Below are 15,775 nucleotides of genomic sequence, written 5' to 3'. Positions count from 1 at the left end.
AATTAAAATAACTGAAATATTTTAAATAATTCTTTATACAAGTATTTTGCAAAGTATATTTGTAAAAACAATTAAAATTGAATAAAAAAATAAATATAACTTAATTAAACTGTTTCATTTTTCACAGTCAGCTACAGCTTTAGAATAACTCCAACTCCAGGAAGTTATGAAAACTCCCGTCTTTTGTGCAATGAAATGGGTGGAGACTTGATCACTCACAATCTAGATCATCAGGGAAGCAGCAGATTCGAGTTTGTCAACTTGAAATATTTTACCTAAGCTTAAATTAAAAAAACTTACTTCAAGTTTAAAACTAATTTATATAATATACTAACCACTCTATTAACAGAGAGATCAGAAAGCTTGTAGATGAGATCATCAACGACATGTTCCTTTGGATAGGCCTTAATGATAGAGGCCAGGAAAACAACTTCAGACTAACAAACGGATCTGCTTATAATCCAACCAACATCGATCAACCCGCACTATACAGATGGAAGAAAGGTGAACCTAACAACGCCAACAACAATGAAGACTGTGTTATTATATTTAAGGTGTCAGGAACGACCTTTCTGAACGACTTTGATTGCGATAAAAATTACTACAATAATGGTTCAAAACCTCCAATGCATGGATTATGTGAAATAACCACATATAAGTGCATTCCTTTTGAATAACAGTATTTTTTTTTTACTTTTACCATTCAATTTACTTTTTTTTCGTAAATATTTTTTTATAGTTGCTATTTAACATTTGTTGGTTGTTAAGTATGTCTTAATCAGAAACCGTTTTGATCGATTTTTATATCTGATAAACTATTATATTTTAAAGTTCAAATAAAAGCGTCGAAAAGTCAATTACTTTAAATAAATATTAACAGATGTAATGTAAAATTCAATGCTTCTTGTAGCTTTACCAAAAAGCTAATCTAAAGTATAATAACATGATTAAGAAATAAACCAATAAACTACATCAACTAGCTTTAAGTATAGCTATCATTGTTTAGATTTTTAAGTTTTATAGCAATTATTTTTAACAAGTTTTTTATTAAATATTTAGATATAATATGTATGTCAAAGTAGTATAAATTAATAATGTCGACTTAAACAACATATGTCTTGTAATGATAACAAAAACTGAAAAATAACCTCTTTTATACCTTTTAAAGGCAAAGTTTAAAAACTTTTCAGTTTTTCGAAAAAAAAAAAGGTTTTATACTATGACTGATTGAAAAAAACTAATGCAAGTTTAATATAAAACTACCGTTCCATAAATGTATCTTCTTCGATTTTAGTACAAATAGCATTTTAAAGTCACTCTGACCTTTGTTTTTTGTCGCCGTCCTTAGTTTTTACATTTTTCACCCAAAAACTCCTCCCAAGTGCTGGTCAGTGGACCAACTACGTCTATGTGTTCAAGTTAAATTTGCAGGCTTTTCGGTAATTACCCTTCACGATAAATTTAAGGTGTACTTCGAACAAGAGTCATAGTTTTGCTTACTAGTTCTTACCGCTTGGATCATCAGACCGCGAGAAACAAGGTTGGACCCAGGCTGTGATTTGATAATTTAAATGGTAAAATAAAAATTTGTTGTTTAGAAGTTTAAAGCTTGTCTCACAGCACATGAAAGTCCAGGGCTTTGGCATTTTTTTAGTACAGTATGTAGTACAAAGTGTTATTTTTAGTTTTTGTTTTGTGCTAAACATACTTTAAACTGGAGAAATATTATATTGGAAATTAAAAAGTCAAGTTATTCTAACTAAAGTGACCTACTCAACGTTTTTTAACAACTTAGTCGTAATTTGAACCGGATTGTGCAAGTCTTTCACGCCTCTGCAGTCCCGGATGAAGACCGACGTAGCTTGAAAGCTAGCAACGTTCAATCACAAATACTTTTACACATTTGTGTCGCGACGCACTTAGATATTAAAAGTATTCAGTTCAACACTAAAAACTACACGTAGATTTTAGTAATCTGAGTTTATTTTTGTTTTAATCAAAGACTGCGAAGCGTTTTGATTAATTTTTCTATGCTACGCTGTTCTTAAATCTAATAATGTTTAAAGCTAGCAATACACTTATAGTTTGTTATATTAAATGATTTTAAAGTACTATTTGCTGATCGATTATACCTAGTAGAATTAATAACTAACTCGGCATTGTTTTAACTTTCTAAAATAATCTTATTGTGTCATTTATTGATCCGAATTTTAATCTTTGTTTTTAATGGGTAACTAATCTACTCTTACTATAATTTAAAATCATTGTGAATGCCTATATATTGACAAAGTTTTACTTACTAAGTAAACAAAATAATAACGTATAGCAAAGTTTGTGAAGGTTTGTGAACGTTCTTCTAAAGATAAAAAAAAAAACATAAAGTATTTATTTTTTGCTTTATGTAATAATTCATTAAACATAAGTAGATAATCACTATTTTTTCAGTCTCCTAAGTGTAATGTTGAGTTGTAAATTACTTTTTGCCATCATCTGTTTTGCCTGTTTAGCAAAATCGTAAGTTTTTAGTTTTTTTAGTTAATGTTAAAACATTTATCATTGAAATAATATTTGTAACTTAAAAAAGTACAAACTTTTTTCTTATTTTAAATGTTTTTAAAGCAGGAGCTTAAAACTCTTCCTGTAAATATTTTAGTCTTACACTTTGTTCTTATAATTATACTTTTTTTTATCTATTATTTCTATACAAAGATAAAACAAATTGAATTTAGTAACAGAAATACTGACACATAGAATTAATATATTGATGTGCTTTTTATATACAATTTATGTTATAGTTTTAAAAGTTTTACGGTTTATACGCTTTTCAGGGAACCAGACATCCCGCCTTCTAAGAGTAAGTTTTTTTATGAGTTAAGTGTAATAAAATCTGAAAGTTTTGTTAAAAATAAAGTTTTAATTAAAAAAATAAGCATAAATTACACCACTTTACTTTTTTTCAATAACTACATTTTTAATCATTTTTTTAATAGTTTATAATTTAACTTCTAATCAAATCCTTTATTTTTAAATTACACAAAAAAAGGTAATATTGTACATAAAACTAAAACATATATCTTTAGAGTTGTAAGCTTAATTTTGCAGTCCATTTAGTATTTTAGTACAAAATCAATTAAGTTTTAAAATATTTTTATGAATTATTAGTTGCAAATAAATATCAAATAACTTGTATAGTTTTTTTTTTTTTGATCATTTTCTTTTGAAATTCTCGATACTTATATAAATTAAATTAGGTGCTAATTTCATCTTAACATAATGATATTATTTTAAAAATATTCTTTATACACTAATACTAATTAAATTTTTTTTTTCTTATTACAAACTTTCAGAAGTAGTGTTTTTAGATAATTATTTTTAATCTCTAAATTCAAGCTTAAGTATTCGTTTATATACATAAAAACTTATTAGCTGGTTACAACAACAAAACCAACATGTTGAGTTTAATCAAAAAGTATTATTAACAATTTTTAATGTTATTAACTTGGAAAACTTATCTGGTGTACTAATTCTATAGCATTTAAAAAAATTAGAAAGAGTTTAAAAAGAAAGTTTAAAAGACACTTAAAAAAAAAAGAAGTTTAAACAGAAACTAAGCTAAACTAAGAAACGGAAGCTAAAATAAGTTTTAAAGTTTTTGAAAAAAAACGTTTAAGTTTTTTTTTAATGATGCTAAACTTGTCTTAAAATGATAATTTACTAAAGAGCTATTTTTAAATTAAAGTTGAAAATTTTCTTCATAATTTTAATTCAAAATAGCTGGGTTTTCCATATTTTCAATGTCGGACGCCTACTTCGGAAACAGCTCATGCTACATAACCGTAAACGGCGGTAGGAACTTGTGTCAGGGCAAGAGAGGGCACAACATTGTCGTGGTAAACCCGACCACCTTCGAACACGAGTCCGTCAGCTTCGACACGTACGAAAGCGACGCTGAGGTTTTTAGTTGACGAGCATAAATTACGTTATAAAAAGTAACTGTTCAAAATTTAGGTTTAATTGTTTGCTAACAAAAGATCCTAATGAAGTAACTTAACTGGAATATAAATAAAAACAACCAGTTGAAGTGTGTTGATTCGTTGACACACAGAAACATATGTGGGTAGAATAAAGGAAGATTACTGTATAATTTTTTTTATTTAGTTATAAAAAGTATAAACTTTTATTTTTAAAAGAACCTTTAGACATACTGAACTATGTTGTTTTCAACCACCAACACTGCATATTAAAACACAAGCTGCAGTATTTTTGATTAATCAAACTCATTAAAAATTGCAACCATGTAAGTTTGCACAAAAAAATAATGTTTTTGAATCAGAAAAAGAGGATGATAGACTATTTGAAACATACCGAGTTGTACAGCTTGATAATAATGGCAGTCCACGAAACCACGTCGGACCGAGGTTGGAAGAAGGAGTGGATCGATTACGTGGACGGGTACGGATCAAATACCGTCATGGTTGACGGAAGGGTGATTGTGAACGAAGGTTGCCCTTTCAGCGTGTGTGAGTGATGCGTTTGTTACAACCGTTAACTTAGGCATATGTTTGATTTGGATTAAAGGTATTCATTTAGTTTTGAGTGTGGTTATACAAAAAGTAACAAAAAATAAATAATACGTAAGTATAGTTTTTTTAACTCTAAAGAATAACAAAATGGTTTCTAGAAACCCTGGTACTAAAAGTATGAATTTTAAAATACTAAATTTTAAGTTTGACTTTTATAGATTTTAAAACATGAATATTAATCAATTTAAAGTTTATTTAGCTGCTATTTGTTGATCAAGTTCAATTTTTTTAGATAAATCAATATAGCTCAAAATTAAGCTTCATTTTATAAAATAAAATATTAATGCATTTAGTTTTTGCATAATAAATTTATTAAAGCAAGTATTTTTTTAGCTAGAAGATCTTGGACAATGGTAACTCAGAAGCTGCCTTACATAACGTATGGAGTTAGAGAGGTTCCTAAATGGGCGAAATGTAGTTACAAAGTCCAACCTGGGGGCATTGCACATATAGTTAAATACGTCCCATTAGAAAAACGTGAGTGTTAAAATTTTTTTTTACGTTTTTCAGTTTTCATAGATTACTAAAATTTTTCCGGCTGTTTGAATTTTCAAATAAAGTATCTTAAACTTAAAATTAAAAATTCTTTTTTTATGATAACCCCCTTCGGAAATACAATCTTTCTAAAAACTGACAGCTTGCGAAATTTTATGGAATCGCTGCGATGATGAAAATCAACTTGTCAAAGAAAAACATGTCAATTCTAATCGTTCTGATTGTTACCACTCAAGAAGTTGCCACACTGACAATTGGTGCGACGAAAAGTATTATGTTGACAGGAACTTAACGAGAAATTTTTGTGAATGGAACGGAATATGGTCAAAAAATTATGAGTGTCCGGTTTGTAAATCGAGTTAGTTTTTTATTAATTACTGTATTTTTGATTAATGAACTGTGTTTTTCGGTATATGTATTAGTATGTTATTCGTATTAAAACATTTTTTATAAAACAATAAAATAGATTAATTTCAAATTCAGTTGAAATCTTTTTAGTTATTAAAAAGTTTATTTTTCAGTTTAATTTAAGTCTTGTTAATTTCGAGCAAAAAAAATTTTCTCAATAAATAATGAAATTATTTATACATATTGGTATTTTATCTAAATCTAGAAGAAATTAAGCTTTATAAAAGATCATAGCATAGTATGATTATTATTATTTGAACTTATTTGTTTAGGTACTGTTGTCACCAAATGTTGAAACGTTAAGCTTTACAACTTTTTATGAATATATACTTAAGTAAAAATACTTTAAGCACCAATTTTGTACTCGTTTTTTTAACTTTGAATGGCTAATTTGCTTTTAGATCTCTGTCAAAATAAATTTGAACATGTAAGTTCAAGCTAAGCTTTTAAATGTTTTCTAAAACTTTTACTATAGAAATACATAAAAGTTAAATGCTAATTTATAACATTGTTCAACCAGAATTTTACACTTTATCAAACAAATAAAATTACATGCGCTCGGTTTTGTTATCGTAGCAATATTTTTTTCTAATTAACATTTTCACCATAACATCTGTTACAACTTTAGCTATTTATAGCTTATTTTAAATTCTTATCAATTTTACCTGAAAGAAACTATTAGCTAAATTAAAAGCATTTCAATTTGCTGTAGTTTTTGGATTGGACAAAAGGCAAAAGACAGAAGAGTTTAGTTTATTGGAAGGAGGTGCCACCACTGTTCAGTTTTATATGAGACTAGCTCGTAGACCAAGTAGAGATGTTTTCTTCATCATACAGCATAACAAGGTTTTACTTACTTTGTTTTATTATGAAAACATTTAGTAAAAAAGTATGAATAGAAAAAGTATAAGGTAATTAAATTATTTTTGTTTACTTTAGTTACTTTCTATTTTAAATTAAAAAGAAGATACATCTTTGTTTTAGTTTTAGTTGTTTCTATAGCTTTAAAATATTAATTCACAAAATAAATACAAAAGTAGTTATTTAAAAGCTTGAAGTTTATGATAACTCGATTTTCTCACTAATTAAATTTCATTTTTATGTAAATGAATATATTTGTTACAGTAGTTTTCTAGATTATAATTTATAAGTGGCGGCTTAGAGGACCATGCTTTCTAAAAATTTTTTACTACGGCTATTTCTTTTGAATCTATTTTTGCAAAGTATTATAAATTAGTGGCTGCTTTTCTTAACTTAAACTTCATCGCGCTAGAAGAAATAGATACACATAAATCAAATCTTCAGAAGCAAAGTCCAAATTTTATACTTTGGGTAGCTTTTGAACAACTTTGGGCAACTTTTGAACTAATTACTAAATCTAATAAGCAGTTTAAGTTACTAGTTTATTATTTTTAATTAAACCAGAAAAATATTGCTTCATACAATCCGTTTCTGAGAAGAAGAGTCTTGCCCTCTAGAGTGTTCTACAAGTACCCATCACACCGATACATCAATTTAACTTATTCAGACCATTATCCGTGAGTTGTTGCCTATAAGCCAATCTATTCAGGTTTTCAAAACTTCAAGCTTAAACGTTTTTTTAACTTTTTAGAAACGTGGATATTTTTTACTTTGAGAACATTTTGTACTAAATTAAGATCGTTTACATAATGTTCTATAGCATGATTATTTGTATTCCGTAAGTATTAGGCTACTACAAGATATCTTTGCAATTTAAACTCTAAATAATTTACTAAAGCATTTGCATTGTTTTATCTTTAAATAAATTTTGTTTGTAATATTACCCTGAAAATTTAACGAATTCAAAAAAATATCATGTAACACATTAAAAAATAAAACATCTTGATGAACCATTTATATTTTGTTCATTTATGTTCAGAAAGTTCTCGGTCAGCGAAAATGGCTTGAATTTTGTAGTTTTAATAAAGTATTACGCAAGAACATCGGGTGACGTCGATGAGTTTACACTTTTAGTTGCTGATTACAATAGACGTATTGGAAAATATTCTTTTCTTGGAGAACCATATGTATTGCATAACTATACAAAAGTAGTAAAAGTTAATGGTCAGTTAAGCTTTTTTTTGTTATAATTTTTTTCTGTTTTAAAAAGTATTTTAAGTGGTGTTTAAGAGTATTGAAGACAGTACTCTTAAGATTTTTTTTTAATTAGATTATCTGTTTTAACACAAGATAAAGTAAATTATTTAATAAGTACTTTTAAATCGTCAGTATAGGAGGTATTATTTATATCTCAAAACAAATACCATTAATTATATCATACGACTATCAACCTCAAATTCACATAGAAGTTCTCACAGCCTCATACTCATTTTGTTGATTATGTTTGTCTTTTAAACTGACACTACGAGAGAAAGCTTCAGTGCTAAACTATAGCTCTTGGAGTTATTTTGAATTTGTATTGAGTCTACTTGACTATGTGTTGGTGATTGGTTGATGTAGTAAAGTGTCGTTTAGAGTTTCTAAAAAGAATAATGACTAAACAAAAAACCTTTTTATGAAGTTTTTTATTTTGTCATTGACTCTATTTTATTAAATAAAAGTTGTTCTGTAAACGTTTCATTAGATTCAATCAATTTAATTTCATTAATTGATTATAAATTTCCCTGAAAGGATTTTTGAAACAGTAGTTAAGTTTTTTTAATCTTTTAAAACCACTTTTTCAAATTTTTACAAAACCGTTTCAAAAGTAAACAAAAATTATATAGCAACAGCTTGCTAAAACTTAAAAATTACTTCGTTTTTTTTTGTGTATAATTATTAGTGGTAACAAAACTTATTCAACCTCAATTAAATATAAAAAATATTTAAATGTAATTCTAGAATGAAGTTTTTTGTATCTAAAAGTTGTATATATCTACTAAAACCAAAAACAGCTATTTTCTTACAATATGCCAACGTTTATACGTTTTCTCAAAGTAAATAGTTTACATATAACAAACTATATATTTGAAATCATCAAGTTGTATCCTAGGTAAAAAATAAATTAACAAAAACAAGTAAGCTTTTTGTAATACAGTTTATTAATTTTTTATAAATGTTGTTTTTTTATGGTAAGTATTTTGCTTAAAGAAATGCATGGTTGTAGTCTTTCTTTTGTTTAAATAAGTACTTTACTACTGTTTTTAAGTTTTTTTTGAAAACAAAGTTTACAAGTCTTATTACTGCGTAGTTTTTTTTCTTCACGGTATTCATGTTACTAAGTAAGTATGCTTAATTTGTTGATAGTTTTAAAACTAAACAAGTTCTTAACAAGTAGACCTTATTTTCAAATCAAATCTAAAGTATTGTTTCTCTCTTATAGAAAAAGTTGGTAACGTGAATTTTTAATAAAATTAGATCTATGTGGAGGTAAATGTCCAACTTCTCATAAATGCCTTCAAAACATCTATGGTAAAATTAGCTGTGTTTACATTGAAGAGTAAAAAAGCAAAACAGTAAGTTTAATTTTAAAACTCCACTATAATATAACACTTTTTAGTTTATTTAGTATTTTATTTAATATATATTTATTTATAAGTTTTCTATGAAAAGGTATGTTTATTAGTAAACTTAAAGTATATTTTTTTAACTGGCTCAAAGTTATAGCAGCTATAAAAACAAAAAAATAAGTATGTGATAATCACATTTACAAAAACACTATGATATAAAAAATATCAATATATCGGCTTTGTATACAACATTTTTAACTAACATTTAATAGTCATTTATTACCTTTTAAATGTTTCCAATTAATCTAATATCTGCTTATACGCGATTTTATTTTATTTTAGATGTTTGCTTAAAACGTAAGTAAATTATTCTATTCTGCTAAACAACAACGCTTAAACAGTATTTGTAAAACTACTATTTGTAAAAGTTTTCATTTACTTCAGACTTTTTTAATAAATAATTAATTTTTTAGTTTAAATAAATAATTATAGTAATTAGTTTCAATAATAATTTTAATTTTTTAATGATAATCTTGTTCTTATATTAATACTTTAAGTTTTTGAAAGTTTTTCATGTTTAGGTAACCAAGGGTAATACTACTACTACTAATTGTTGTTACTAAAAATTTGATAATTACTAGTGCTTTGATGATAAAATAAAAAATTTACGATTAAAGTAGTTTAAGTCTGATTTTTTGTCATATTTATTTCGAGTAAAAACCTAACTTTTGTAAAACTTTATTTATTCAAGTTGTAATTATCGTATTTTATGTTTTTATTTATCAAAATAGTTTGACTTGATAAAAAAGGAGTTACCAATACCTATACTTTTTACGATCTAACAAGTTATGTAAAGTTGAAAAAGTCAAACCAGTTTAATTACAAATATAAGTTGTTTTTTAGAAAACCAAAGGATTTGGTTATTAAGTTTTTTTTTACAATTATACTTTATGCAGATGGTCGTAAGGATAAGATATGCCCTAAAGGTTCCTTTTGTATCCCAAATCATTATAATCAAGATTCTCGTCGAAAAACTTTGTAAAAAATTTAATAATATTCTTATCTTATTTTTCTTCTATCTCACAAATTTGCAACATGTTAGTTAAGAATTAAAATAGCTTGTTTACCTTTTAAAAAGAAATACCTTAGCGCTACAAACTAACTTGTTTATTAAAATCATGCAGTTTTAATTTTTTTGTTTATCTTATGTTGTTGTTGTTATAATGTTTAATTTGGAGCGTACTACTAGCTTTTAGTACACAAGCTTTTAGCGATATAAACAAGTGAACAATTTTTTTTTTTGAACTATTTTGTATATTTAAAATCTTTTAAGAGTTTGTTATATCAAAACTAAACATAAGCTAAACAACAAGTAAAACAAACTAGATGAAAATTTATTATAAACTAGTGTTTAAATTGTTAAAACTTAAATCTTAGTAACCAATAATAGTGTAAGTTAAAAAATATATACCTTGAGCTTTTAAACACTCAGAAGCTTTTATTACTTCATAACTATAAAAAAATATTTTACACATTAATATAAGCTATATTTTTATTAAAATCCATAAACAAACTTTAATTGTGTTTTTATGAATATTATTCTATGTTAAATTTCAAATAGAAATTAGAAAACCCTATGTAGGTTGTATCACTAAAGGTATATATTTATTACAATTTCTGGTTAAACATACCAAAATAGTTATAATTCTTGATGAAAAAACATTAACACTAAAAATTATATTCACGGTCTAAGAGGTCTTGTAAAGGATAACTACTTTTTATTGAATACAGGCTTGTTTATTGATTCCCGACGATCTATGTAATTACATAGCAGTAAAAAATGTAATTCTTAATAAAAAACTTAAAAAAAAAAAACTAAAATAAAAATTTATATGAAAACTTCAGTTTGAATCTCTTGATTATATGAAAACAAAAAGTTTTTCTCCTTCTGTCTCGCCAGTAAACACAATAATAATATAATAGTCCAATGTCATTAACTGGTTTTGCATTCTTCTATACTTCAAACCATTTATCTTCACTTGCATCTTTCTTTCCAAACAAATCTAGTTAATAAGCCTGCTTGAAAACGTGTACTGTAACTTAAATCACAAACGTTTTTAAATTTTGTTGTAGCTTCTTAAAAGTATCTAAAATTATTTTGTCTAAGGTGGTACTTAGTACAGTGCTTGTTCACTTATCCGGACTTCACTTGTCCGGACAGTTTCAGTCGAGAAGAAAATTTAAAAAATAAAATTCAATGTTAAACTTAAAAATTTTTGTTTCATACAAATATTTAAGCTTTCATGGTGTAAGAAAATTTCAAGTTATCTTATAAATTCTACAATTTAGTTCATTACTACTAAAGCTTACATTCAAACTTTGTTCAAAACAAGTTTACTCATCAAAAACCTTTGAATGTAAAGTAATTCAGTTCTGATAAGTTTTTTAACAATGTTATTTAGGACATGGCTCAAACTTTTTAATTTAAACTTTTTAACGATTTTTCGATAAATAGTTAAATTTTAAGTTTTTTTAGAAAATTAACGTATAACAGTTCATTTATGTTTAACTTTAATTCAAACTATATTATAAAAGTTGTTAATTCAAACACTTTTTGTTTAAGATGAGATGTACAACTTTTTGTTTTTTTTATTTATAAGTAATATAAGTTTAACACACTCAACATACCAGGTTTTAGAAATGAACAAGAAATCTAAAAAAATATAGTTGCACTAACCATTGAAAAAAAACTAGAAATCTGTAAAATAATAAGAAAAATGTACAAAAGTCTTTTATATTGGGGTAGTTTAGCATAGACAGGTCGTTTTTGTACGACATTTTGTAAAAAGAAGACAAGTTTAAAAAGTTTAAAGCAGAAAAATAACAGCTGAGCTTTTATTATTTGTTATGCATTGACTAATATACAGAAATTATATTATTTTATGAAAAATATGAGTCTTTGTACTTATCCGGAAAAATGCTAATCCGGACATGTTTACAGAAAATCTTGCCCAACATGTCCGGATAAGTGAATAAGCACAGTACTATTGAGTTCGTTTTATTTGTAATTATAAAATACACTTTAGTTGTTAACAACTGTTAAAAACATCTTTTGTAAATAAACGATGTTAAATAGATAAGATTAAAAAGCTATCAACTTGCATCCAAGGATGATATCACTAAAGATGTACCGGACCCACAATTTCGGGTCCGGCCAGACCCGGATCCGGACTTTTTTTCAAGTTAGAATCCGGCCGGAATCGGATTCGGACTTTTTTTTTCAAATTAGAATTCGGCCGGATCCGGATATCAGACGAAAATGGCAATATCCGGCCGGACCCGGACCCGGATAGTGAGTCTGGTACATCACTAAGTATAAACTAGCCTGAGTCAGAATGAGGTTATTAAAAACTGAAAAAAAAAACTTTAATCTAATAATAAGTAGAACAGCTAGCCACAAAATTTACAAATTTAGGTGTAATTTACAATTAAAAATCTGAAATCAAGTTCTTGAACAAAATACACAAGAAAATTATAAAGTATTAAAAAATTGATCAGCTAAAACTCATTCAAACAGCTAATTGAAACAGTGATTAAATGATATAGTTTACATAAGAAACCGATAATTGAGTGATTAGAAAGTCTTTGAACACGAAGATAGTTTTTAATTTATATTCAATTTGTAATATTTAAACTAAAAACAATAACAAGTTACGTTTTTAATTAAGTAATTAAAATTACTAAAAATCATTTGAAATTTAAGCATTATTTTATATACAAAATTTTTATTAATTGCAGGAAAACTAATAGTTGAAATCAGACAAAGTTTAAACATTTTTATGTTCATTTAATCAGCTGTTTTGTTTGGCTCAAAACACAGAATAGTTTTGATTTATTAAACATTAACAATCTTATAAACTTAGGAAAACAAATTTTTTGTTTGTAGTAAAATCTATACATAATTTTTTTTAACTTATCAAAAATTAACGAAAAATGAGTAGATTTTCAATTTCAAGTCTTGCTAATAATTTAATCAGTTAAAAAAGTATTTAATAAACAATAGAAGTAGTTTTAAAATCACTTTAAATCTAGTCAAATGAAAAACTATTGAAGAAATTATAAACACTAAGCAGTTAGGTTAACACATTTGTAAACAAAACTAGTACTATTGAGTTTGTTTTGTTGTTTTATTCTGTCCTGGGCAAAACGTTAAAAGGTATCTAAGGGGTGTTCGACTTGATAACCGAAAGGTTTTTTGTGCACCAGGTCTTAGGACCAAACATTTTGAGCAGTTTTGTTTGTAGTTTAATAAACAATATATATTTGTAATTCTAAACTACACTAAAGTTGTTAACACTATTAAAAACACCTTTTGTAAATAAACGATGTTAAATAAATAAGATTAAGAAGCTATCAGCTTGAATCCAAGGATGATGTCACAAGTATTATTCAATTATTGAAACATTGTTCTATAAACAAGTTCGTGAATTAATAAACTTGCATAAACTATTTAATTCGTAGACAAAAGAATGATGTTTCAAATAGTGCTACTTAACAAATACAAAAAAATTGTAATTAGCAAATTTTTTCAGTCGGCTATCCAAACTTGTCATTAGTTTTAGGGTTACTTTTTGTATTTATGTTTCTTATATAATTAGCTTAGAAATGTTTTGATCTTTCAGGCTGTTTTTGGCAATTACACGACGACTACCATATAGAGTTTTAATTAGTATTTTTATTATAAAGCTTAATCTATTAAAGAACTTTAAGCACTAGTGAGAAAAGCGACATATACAATACAACTTACAATAGTTGTGACAATATAATCACATTAGTAAAGTAATAAAATAAAGATATATTCTATTGAGTACTAATTTCTTATTTTACACTTTTAGTCTGATCTAATAATATCGAAAAAGTTTTTCTAACTAGGTTATTTTAGTAGTTTATGTAAAATTTTGTTACTTTTTGGATGAGAACTGTTTTATTCACAATTAATATTATATTTAACTAAGCTTAAACATTAAAGTTTGTTATAATAAAATTTTGCTACTTTCTATATTTTTATAATGTAAAACAACAAAACATAAATTTTGAATTAATATTTATACTTTATTAAATCTTCGTTAGAGCCTTTTTCTGTACATTCTTTGACTATAATTTCAAGTAGTATTTGTAACAACTATGATATAAATTTTCATAACCAATTATGTTGTAATACCTTTTTTTGTTTAATTATTTTATAGTTAAAATAAAGCTTTAAGAGTAAATAGATTTCAAAGTTTTTTAGATCTTAACAATAATATAAAAATAGTTTCCAAAACTACAAGTTTTACTTATATCATTCGAAGTTTATATTCAAATAAACATATAACTTTCAAGGATATGCTTAACTTTTGATTTAAAATATGTTTAAAAAAACCAGCAACAACATAAAACTTAAAAAAATGTTAATGGTTCAGTCAAACCGTTTTTTTTTTTCATTGTATATATATATATATATACTGTCTTACTTACCGAAACTTTTACAATAATGTAGATATACTTAAAATATCAAATTTAGTTGAAAAAAACATTATAAAAACTTTTTCATGACGTTTTTGTATAAGTTATGATTTATACATAATTTTATATAACATTTAATATAACATAGAGTATAACATAATTATATATATGTAAGTTATATTTTTTGTATAAGAAATGAGTACTGAGAAGCCTATAGTTATTCCAATCGAAAGTCGTGAAAAGTTACCAGATCCAAGGCTTACAAAAGGTAGGTCTAAACTTAATCAGCCAAAATTCAGCAATGAAAGTAGTATGAAGGCACTTTTCATGACTTCAACTAAGCCTAACGCAAATCTGAACAACAAATCCAGTTTGAACGTCTGTTCTGATGGACCTTCGCCCTCAGTTAGTCTTGCAGCTTTTAGTGGGAGAAAGGTGAATGTGGTGTCACGAAAAATAATAAAAGTGCATACATTGAATCAATACAAAAGTATTAAAAAGCTGCACGAAAAAACAAGATCTAGAACAGAGATGTTAAAATGCTAAAAGTTACTATGGTAATTCAGCAATGAAGTGTTTTATTTTTGGTTTGTTTTAAGTTAGTAATTTCACGCTTGAGTAAACAAAGCAGAGCTTTTTAACATGTCTGATCTAGAATTTTTGTGCCAAAAGTTATCAATAAAAATAGTGAAAAATTGTTGCAATCAAGACCAACAGTTTATGGCAACTCATCTGATCAACCAAAAACACTTAATTCGTGTAGAGTTACCAGTCCTGAGCCATCTTTAATGGAAGATGTCGACCTCTTAATGAGTTTTGAGTATAATTTAAGGAAAAAACTTGGTGAAGACCGTCTATACTGAAATAAATGTTCTAAAAACTCAAAAACTAAGAAAATTGCTGCTAATGAGCAAGATCATAAAGTTTTCATAATTTAGTTTTTGTTATGTTTTATCATTAGTTTCATAAATATTTGCTCTTTTCTATCGATATTTTATTTTATACTATAAATTGATCGTTTATATGACAGTATTTTTTGACGTTGTACTTTACTTGAAGTATCCTTGAAACTAGTACAAAATATCATTGTAAATCAGATAAGTAACTATCTAAGTCAACAATGCTTTTTGCACTATCAATTAATGTAGATTTGTATTAACTTTGAGTTAGCTATCAAATAATTGATTTAAAAGTTAACGATATTACATCCTTAATTTGAAGTGTTCTTTATTTGATAGCAATTGTGATAAAGATTCTCAATTTTTATATAAATATTTAGGAATTTGTAGCTTCAAATGACATACTTAAATAAAT

Source organism: Thalia democratica, chromosome 6, assembly GCF_965202585.1.
Source record: "Thalia democratica chromosome 6, ktThaDemo2.hap1.1, whole genome shotgun sequence".
In the NCBI taxonomy this organism is placed as follows: Eukaryota; Metazoa; Chordata; class Thaliacea; order Salpida; family Salpidae; genus Thalia; species Thalia democratica.
The sequence above is the reverse complement of the archived record's forward strand: the minus strand, read 5'-3'. Positions refer to the sequence as shown.